Raw genomic sequence first — 10,602 nt, forward strand, 5'->3', positions numbered from 1 at the left:
TTGCCAGGGGATTTTTGATATCTCGAACGGTTTGCTCGTGGCGAGGTGTTGAAATTATGGCGAGAAATGAGAAACAGGAAGTGTCTAATACCATCCACATACATTTCCTGATTTTAATCAAACTGCATCAGATTATTCGTTGTATGATGTCGATCGCATATATGTGACTATTAGGAGTCAAAGTTATAGCGCCACCAACTGGCAGCAGGAAGTGTGTCATTTTCAAAATGATTTGAATTCAGCATCTTATTTTTACTCAATTTGCTTCAAACTTCATCAGAATAATGTTAAAACACAGCCGATATAAATCTGCTGGGGGGATATTGATATCTAAAAATATTGTTGCCGTGGCAACATGTTAAACTGGAATACTTCTCAGGTGATTTTGAGGCATATAACATGCTTAGAATTTCATCAAACTCAGAACACATATCAGTATTTATGATAACTAGACACTGGCAAAAGTTCATAAGAGGGCGTGGAAGAGGCACTCTATAGCGCCACCTTTTGTCAAAAGTGGCGGGGTTAGTTTTAGCTACAGACACCAAACTCGGTACAAAAATTTTTCTTATCAAGACGGACAACTTTCTAATTCACAGTCATCAGCTACGATCAACAGGAAGTCAGCTATTTTGATTTGAATGTGGATTTTTTTTTACATTTAGCTGCGAATTAATGCATACTGCTCAGAGGAGAGTAACACTATACACACCAAACTTTGTCTACATGATGCCAAAACATTTTAAACAACTTAAATTGCCAATGGATTTTGGATAGCTTAAACGGTTTTGTCGTGGTGATTTTTTTAAATGACAGTAAAAATGGAATTATTAATTTTCCTGCATTTTTAAATTCCAAACACTTCAAAACCTTTTTTCGTACAGAAAAAAAGTCATTCTGAGTAAATATGGATAGTTTCACGACTTTACAACACTGTATGGATAACAGAAAATTAAAAAACTGTCAGACATCTCATCTCACTCTGTCCCTCTGTTTGAGTATATGTGCTTCAGACTTCCATTGTCTGAGAGAAATAGCGCCCCTACAGGTTCAATTCCCGGACTTTTACTTTCACTTTTAAATCGGTTAAAAATACAAATAAATACTTAGATTTAATTCACACTGACAAGCTAAACCAACATATCTGATTATTACCGGTTCAGGGCTCATGGATAAATTATTTCTGGCCAGAGATACGTGAGAAATAGGAGAGATGAATCACCGCTGTGATCACGAGCGTCTGGAGTAAAGAGCTCAGAAAAAACGAATTTATTCCTGTTTTAAAGCTTTTAAAAATAAATTATTACAGCGATATCACACAATCAACCAATTAGAACACACCAAGAGCTAAATTCAGATGTTTTTGAACTGTTTGTGTGAAAATGAATTATTTGCGGCTGCCTATCTGAAACCACCGCCTCCGATCAGCGCGTACAGTGTCGAGCTCAAAACAAACGAATTTATTCTTGTTTAAGAGCTTTTTTAAATAAAATATTACCACAAATGCACACAATAAACCCATTGTAACACTACAAGAGCTAAATGCAGGTGTTTGTGACCCGTTTAAGTGTGCAAGACTATTTGAAAGCGCGACTGGCAGAATAACATATATCTCTCGAGCTGCAGGATTCTGCCTTTCGTCGTACGAACGAACACATCACGGACAAGATTATTTCAAAATACATAATAGCTTGGCGACTATAAACGAAAACAGCCACGTGAACATAAACTGTTGAGAAATAAATCTGAAATGGATCTACTGGATTTTAATATTAAGTGACCGCATATACCAGCTGCTTCTGTCTTCAATTTTGATCCATATAAAAAATGAAACTCATTCATCTTGGCTGCTTTTTTTAATGTGTGTACGTATTTATTTATTTATTTATTTATTTATTTATTTATTTATTTATTTATTTATTTATTATTTTGCTCTAACAAGAATTAATCTATATTTAATTAAATCAATTACATTTTATTTTACATTTGATTTGTCCATTTCTGCATCTAAACGCCTAAAAACCTAAAACATGCTCTATTATACTATTGTTAGCAATTTCTTTATCGTCCAATTTATCTGGTGTACACTTTTATTTTCATAATAAACTTGTTTGTTAGATTATACACAGTTACAGTGGTCTATAATAAATATTAACAGGTTTTATTCAAGCTGTTTAGAATGATTGCAGTAGGCAAATGTTTTGAAATGTAAATAAAATAAAAAAAAAATAAATAAATAAATAAAAAACATTGGAAAAGAATAACTGTTGTACATTTTTATACATTTTGTATAATTTCATAGTTTATGCATTATAGTTATAAAAACAAATAAATTTAGCCACTCACATAAAATCTTATAGGCCTTATCCTTTTCTGACAGTTTTAGGGATTTTTAAAAATCCTAAAAAACCTTATTTGTGCTGCAAATAATAATTTCAAACTCAAACAGTAAATATTCAGTTCATGCTTTATAAAGCCTTGTCCCAATATTAATAGTCAGTAGTAAGCAGTTTATAAATACAGCTATAAAAAGCTTGTTCTTGGGTTATAAGCACATTTATTAAAAAGGAGAGTAAAGGGTCAGTTATCTTCCTATGAAAAATAAAAAAATAAAAAAAAACAAACAACAACACAGATTGATACAGAACTCAGAAATTTTATTGTGGATTTATGATAAAATCAGCCTGTAAATGAATTCATACTCCTCCAAGAAGACACAAGTTCACAGCAAACTTTTTTAACATGAAGCTAATATACTGAAGATGTTAAATTGCGAATGGGTTTAGGATAGCTTAAATGGTGTGGCCATAGCGATTTATTAAAGTAACATAAAAAAATACAATCGTTATTTTACTATATCTTTAAAATTTTTCATTCCAACTCTTCATAATTTTTTATATACGTAGAAGTCATCATTTGAAGGAAGCACAGTAAGTTTCATAGCTTTATCATTTTCAAGAGCCAGCATAAAATTAAAACTATCATAACTTATAAATCAAGCTTGCAATTCTTAGTTCCAATAATGACCACCAGATGGAGCTATAGGATTACTTTTAAATAATTATTGTAAAACAAGTATGATTTAAATCATTTATAGAAATCTTTCAAAGAAAAATAATATGTATTTTATGTATTTTACTGATAAAATGACCCTCACTTAATTAGAATAACAAGCTGAAGTATTGTGAACTGTATATTAAGAATAATTCTTTATAAGCTTTATGGACAGATACGTTTTGAGTGACTCTTGAAGGTTCAGCACCACATCCTCTTTTACCACTGTTTAAAGAATTTATCTTACAGAACAGGTGTGAATGAATTTTGGATAGCTTGAATGATTTTGCGTGGTGATTTTTTGAAATAACAGTAAAAAAGTAACCAGTAAATGTCTTTTATTTTTTTAAAGTGCAGCTTCTAAACACTTCAAAAAAATGTACACATAGCAGACAAGTCATTCTGAGGAAATATGCATAGTTCCATGACTATACAACATTATATGGATGATAGAAAATTAAAACACTATCATACATCTGATGTCACTCTGTCCCTCTGTCACTGTGGTTAATGTGTGTGTGTGTGTGTGTGTGTGTGTTAAGTGAATTAGGTGTGAAACTATCAGGGAGCATTTAGTCTCCAGCGCCAACATTTTACAGAACTGCCACTTTCCTGGAGTCTCAGAATTACAATGTGCCAGGTTCTGAGAGATCTAAGATTCCAAAAAATTATTTAATTAGAATACTATGAAGTATTGTGAAATACTATATATTAAGACTTTATATATAGGCTTAATTAACAGATTAGAGTGACTCGTGAAGGACCAGCACCACCTCCTCTTGTCCGATGGTTTGAGGAATATATCTTCCAGAATCCGGGATTAAGATTTAGGAGCTCATTTTTATTCCACCTCCTTTCCTGAAAGTCTGTCTTGCAGAATTGACTAAAAAGTAATCTTCACATTAATTCCTAATTATTTTGCAATTCTTTTTGTCAGTTCTTCTTGACCTGTTTTTCTCTTCCAGCTTTCCTGGACTATTGTATAGCACTCATAAATGATTAAATAAAAAATAATGGTAGTTATTAAGATTGATATGGTTTGGAATTGGTAAAATGTGCTTGGAAAAAAATCACAATAAAACAATGTTTTAATGTTTAATTTGGAATATTAACTGACATGAATGAATGCTATATAAATATTGTTCATGTTAACATAATGTTTATAAATGAAATCTTATTGTAAAGTGTTACTAAAGTTATATATATATATATATATATATATATATTGTTCTGTGAATGTGATTTTAAAGTCTAGATGATTCGGATTAACCCTTTAACTGCCATATCATTTAAAACCTCACTGCCAGAGGGATATTGTGAATGCATGTGCCCGCTGGGCACAGTTTACCTGATGCCACCGGGGTGGCGATGGCATTGGTGGCTTGAGCCCGCCATCGCTGCTTGCAGCTATATTTATTATTATTATTATTATTTTTATTTTTTTTTCCAACGTCTCAGGGGCTTTTGGGGCCCTTAACGTGCTTAAAAAGTCTTGAAAATTGGCACACAGATTGGAACCTGCGGCCATTAGGGCCGGGCAGAGACTGATACATGGGCGTGGCACAGGGGCTCTACAGCGCCCCCTGGAATATGGAGGGCCATATATCATACATTCTTGCTCGTAGACGTATGAAACTCGGTACACATATAAATCTCATCAATCCAAAGAACTTTTGTATTGCATATCATAGGCTCCGCCCAACAGGAAGTTGGCTATTTAGGGTTTAGTATTCAAATTTTTCGTCAAAGTTGTGGGGGCTTTGGGGGTCCTTGACATACTCAAAAACTCTTGAAAATTTGCGCACACTTTGGAATCTGTGGCCTTTAGGAGCCTGCAGAGGCTGGGACCCGGGCGTGGCACAGGGGCTCTATGGCGCCCCCTGGAACACAGTCATAAATGTTGATGTATAGCTCACACATACTTGCACATATTCATATGAAACTCAGTACACATATAGATCTCATCGTGCCGAACAACTTTCATATTGCATGTCATAGGCTTCACCCAACAGGAAGTCAGCTATTTAGAGTTATGTAAAAAGCGCATGCTCTGGAATTTGAAATACTTGTCATAGGTTTTTTTCTCGATTGCCGCCAAACTCGGTCAACATGATCTCAAGACACTGGGGATGAAAAATTGCCAGGGGATTTTTGATATCTCGAACGGTTTGCTCGTGGCGAGGCGTTGAAATTATGGCGAGAAATGAGAAACAGGAAGTGTCTAATACCATCCACATACAGTTCCTGATTTTAATCAAACTTCATCAGATTATTCGTTGTATGATGTCGATCACATATATGTGACTATTAGGAGTCAAAGTTATAGCGCCACCAACTGGCAGAAGGAAGTGTGTCATTTTCAAAATGATTTGAATTCAGCATCTTATTATTACTCGATTTGCTTCAAGCTTCATCAGAATAATGTTAAAACCCAGCCGATATAAATCTGCAAGGGGGATATTGATATCTAAAAAATTGTTGGCGTGGCAACATGTCAAACTGGAATACTTCTCAGGTGATTTTGAGGCAAATAACATACTTAGAATTTCACAAAACTCTGAACACACATCAGTATTTCTGATAGGAACTTAAATTGTGAATGGATTTTGGATAGCTTGAATGGTTTTGCCGTGGTGATTTTTTGAAATTACCTTACAAAGGGAATCATTATTGTATTTTTAAAATGCAGCTTCCAAACACGTCAAAGAATTTTTTCATACAGATGAAAAAGTCATTCTGAGGAAATATGCATAGTTTCAAGACTTTACAACACTGTATGGATAACAGAAAATTAAAAAACTCTCAGACATCTCATCTCACTTTGTCCCTCTGTTTGAGTATGTGTGCTTCAGACTTCCATTGTCTGAGAGAAATTGCGCCCCTACAGGTGCAATTACCGGACTTTTACTTTCACTTTTAAATCGGTTAAAAATACAAATAAATACTTAGATTTAATTCACACTGACAAGCTAAACCAACATATCTGATTATTACCGGTTCAGGGCTCATGGATAAATTATTTCTGGCCAGAGATACGTGAGAAATAGGAGAGATGAATCACAGCTGTGATCACGAGAGTCTGGAGTAAAGAGCTCAGAAAAGAACTAATTTATTCCTGTTTTATAGCTTTTAAAAATAAATTATTACAGCGATATCACACAATCAACCAATTAGAACACACCAAGAGCTAAATTCAGATGTTTCTGAACTGTTTGTGTGAAAATGAAATATTTGTGGCTGCCTATCTGAAATCACGCCTCCGATCAGCGCGTACAGTGTCGAGCTCAAAACAAACGAATTTATTCTTGTTTAAGAGCTTTTTTAAATAAAACATTACCACAAATGCACACAATAAACCCATTGTAACACATCAAGAGCTAAATGCAGGTGTTTGTGACCCGTTTAAGTGTGCAAGACTATTTGAAAGCGCGACTGGCAGAATAACATATCTCTCGAGCTGCAGGATTCTGCCTTTCGTCGTTCGAACGAACACATCACGGACAAGATTATTTCAAAACACATAATAGCTTGGCGACTATAAACGAAAACAGCCACGTGAACATAAACTGTTGAGAAATATATCTGAAGTGGATCTACTGGATTTTAATATTAAGTGACCGCATATACCAGCTGCTTCTGTCTTCAATTTTAATCTATATAAAAAATGAAATTCATTCATCTTGGCTGCTTTTTTAATGTGTGTACGTATTTATTTATTTATTTATTTATTATTTTGCTCTAACAAGAATTAATCTATATTTAATTAAATCAATTACATTTTATTTTACATTTGATTTGTCCATATCTGCATCTAAACGCCTAAAAACCTAAAACATGCTCTATTATACTATTGTTAGCAATTTCTTTATCGTCCAATTTATCTGGTGTACACACTTTTATTTTCATAATAAACTTGTTTGTTCGATTATACACAGTTACAGTGGTCTATAATAAATATTAACAGGTTTTATTCAAGCTGTTTAGAATGATTGCAGTAGGCTAATTTTTTTTTAATGTAAATCCAAAAAAAAAAAAAAAAAAAAAAAAAAAAACATTGGAAAACAATGACTGTTGTACTTTTTTATACATTTTGTATAATTTCATAGTTTATGCATTATAGTTATAAAACAAATAAATGTAGCCACTCACATAGAAATCTTAGGCCTTATCCTTTTCTGACAGTTTTAGGGATTTTTAAAAATCCTAAAAAACCTTATTTGTGCTGCAAATAATAATTTCAAACTCAAAAAGTAAATAGTCAGTTCATGCTTTATAAAGCCTTGTCCCAATATTAATAGTCAGTAGTAAGCAGTTTATAAATACAGCTATAAATAGCTTGTTTTTGGTTTATAAGCACATTTATTAAAAAAGGAGAGTAAAGGATCAGTTATCTTCCTATGAAAAATAAAAGATAAAAATAAACAAACAACAACACAGATTGATACAGAACAGAAAAATAAATTTTATTGTGGATTTATGATAAAATCAACCTGTAAATGAATTCATACTCCTCCTCATACTACTCCATACTCCTTTTTCAACATGATGCCAATATACTGAGATGTTAAATTGTGAATGGGTTTAGGATAGCTTAAATGGTGTTGCCATAGAGATTTATTAATGTAACATAAAAAAATACAATAGTTATTTTACTATATCTTTAAAATTTTTCATTCTAACTCTTCATAATTTTTTATATAAGTAGAAGTCCTCATTTGAAGGAAGCACAGTAAGTTTCATAGCTTTTTCATTTTCAAGAGCCAGCCTAAAATTAAAACTATCATAACTTATAAATCAAGCTTGCAATTCTTAGTACCAATAATGGTCACCAGAGGGAGCTATAGGATTACTTTTAAATAATTATTGTAGAAACGAGTATGATTTAAATAATTTATAGAAATCTTTCAAATAAAATATGTATTTTAGGAATTTTACTGATAAAATGACCCTCACTTAATTAGAATAACAAGCTGAAGTATTGTGAACTGTATATTAAGAATAATTCTTAATAGGCTTTATGGACAGATACGTTTTAAGTGACTCTTGAAGGTTCAGCACCACATCCTCTTTTACCACTGTTTAAAGAATTAATCTTACAGAACAGGTGTGAATGAATTTTGGATAGCTTGAAAGGTTTTGTCGTGGTGATTTTTTGAAATAATAGTAAAAAAGGAACCAGTAAAAAAAAGTGCAGCTTCTAAACACTTCAAAAAAATGTACACATAGAAGACAAGTCATTCTGAGGAAATATGCATAGTTTCATGACTATACAACATTATATGGATGACAGAAAATTAAAAAACATACATCTGATGTCACTCTGTCCCTCTGTCACTGTGTGTGTGTGTTTGTGTGTGTTTTAAGTGAATTAGGTGTGAAACTATCAGTGAGCATTTAGTCTCCAGCGCCAACATTTTACAGAGCTGCCACTTTCCTGGAGTCTCAGAATTACAATGTGTCAGGTTCTGAGAGATCTAAGATTCCAAAAAATTATTTAATTAGAATACCATGAAGTATTGTGAAATACTATATATTAAGACTTTATATATAGGCTTAATGAACAGATTAGAGTGACTCGTGAAGGACCAGCACCACCTTCTCTTGTCCGATGGTTTGAGGAATATATCTTCCAGAATCTGGGATTAAGATTTAGGAGCTCATTTTTATTCCACCTCCTTTCCTGAAAGTCTGTCTTGCAGAATTGACTAAAAATTAATCTTCACATTAATTCCTAATTCTTTTGCAATTCTTTTGTCAGTTCTTCTTGACCTGTTTTTCTCTTCCAGCTTTCCTGGACTATTGTATAGCACTCATAAATGATTAAATAAAAAAATAATGGTAGTTATTAAGATTGATATGGTTTGGAATTGGTAAAATGTGCTTGGAAAAAAATCACAATAAAACAATGTTTTAATGTTTAAGTTTGGAATATTAACTGACATGAATGAATGCTATATAAATATTGTTCATGTTAACATAATGTTTATAAATGAAATCTTATTGTAAAGTGTTACTAAAGTTATATATATATATATATATATATATATATATATATATATATATATATATATATATATATATATATATATATATATATATATATATATTGTTCTGTGAATATGATTTTAAAGTCTAGATGATTCGGATTAACCCTTTAACTGCCATATCAAGTTCAAGTTCTAGTTCAAGTTCAATTTATTTGTATAGCGCATTTACAACAGCCTCCTGGCTGACCAAAGTGCTTTAACATAAGAGCAAGAATATTACACATACATAAAAATAGACCAGACAAAAAATTTAAAACCACCCATTTCAAAATGTAGCATAACACAGTAGTCAGTACACTAAGGAAAATAAAAAAGTTTTTAGCAAAGATTTAAAAATAGACAAGGAAGGGGCCAGTCTGATCTCTAAAGGCAGGGTATTCCAGAGTCGTGGCCCAGCCACTGCAAATGCACGCTCCCCTCTACGCTCCCCTCTATCCTTTAAAACCTCACTGCCAGAGGGATATTGTGAATGCATGTGTCCGCTGGGCACAGTTTACCTGATGCCACCGGGGTGGTGATGGCATTGGTGGCTTGAGCCCGCCATCGCTGCTTGCAGCTATATTTATTATTAGGGCTCAAGCCTGGAGGGCGAGAGCCCTATTGTTTTCCTTAGGATTATTTGTTATTAGGGCTCAAGCCCAAAGGGCGAGAGGCCTATTGTTTTCCTTAGGATTATTTTTTATTATTATTAGGGCCCGAGCCAATGGGCGCAGGGCCCTATTGTTCCCCTAAGGATTATTCTTATTATTTTTATTTTTTATGAACCTTCCGGGGGTTTTTGGGGGCCTTAACATACTCAAAAACTCTTGAAAATTGGCACACACATTGGAACCTGCGGCCATCAGGACGCCGCAGAGGCTGGGACCCGGGCGTGGCACAGGGGCTCTACAGCGCCCCCTGGAACACAGTCAGAAATCTTGAACCATAGCTCACAAATACTTGCATGGATTTAAATGAAACTCAGTACACTTATAGATCTCATTAAGCCGAACAACTTTTGCCCTCTATGTCATAGGCTTCGCCCAACAGGAAGTCAGCTATTCAGGGCTGTTTAAAAAAAGTATGCTCTGGAATTTGAAATACTCCTCTGAGGTTTTCCATTCGTTCGCCACAAAACTTGGTGAACATGATCTCAAGACATTGAGGATGAAAAATTGCGAGGGGATTTTTGATATCTCGAACGGTTCGCCTGTGGTGAGGCGTTGAAATTAGGGCAAAAAATTAGAAACAGGAAGTGCCTAAAAACATCCACATACATTTCCTGAGTTTCATCAAACTTCAATGGTTTGTTCATTGTAATATGTTGCTTGCATATATGTAACTATAAGGTGTCAAAGTAACAGCGCCACCAACTGGCAGCAGGAAGTGTGTCATTTTCAAAATGCTTTGAATTCAGCGTCTTATTTTTACTCGATTTGCTTCAAACTTCAGCAGAATGATGACAAAACACAACCGATGCAAATCTGTTGTGGGTATACTGATATCTAATATAGTGTTGCCA

Source organism: Carassius gibelio, chromosome B12 (genome assembly GCF_023724105.1).
Source record: "Carassius gibelio isolate Cgi1373 ecotype wild population from Czech Republic chromosome B12, carGib1.2-hapl.c, whole genome shotgun sequence".
Classification (NCBI taxonomy): domain Eukaryota; kingdom Metazoa; phylum Chordata; class Actinopteri; order Cypriniformes; family Cyprinidae; genus Carassius; species Carassius gibelio.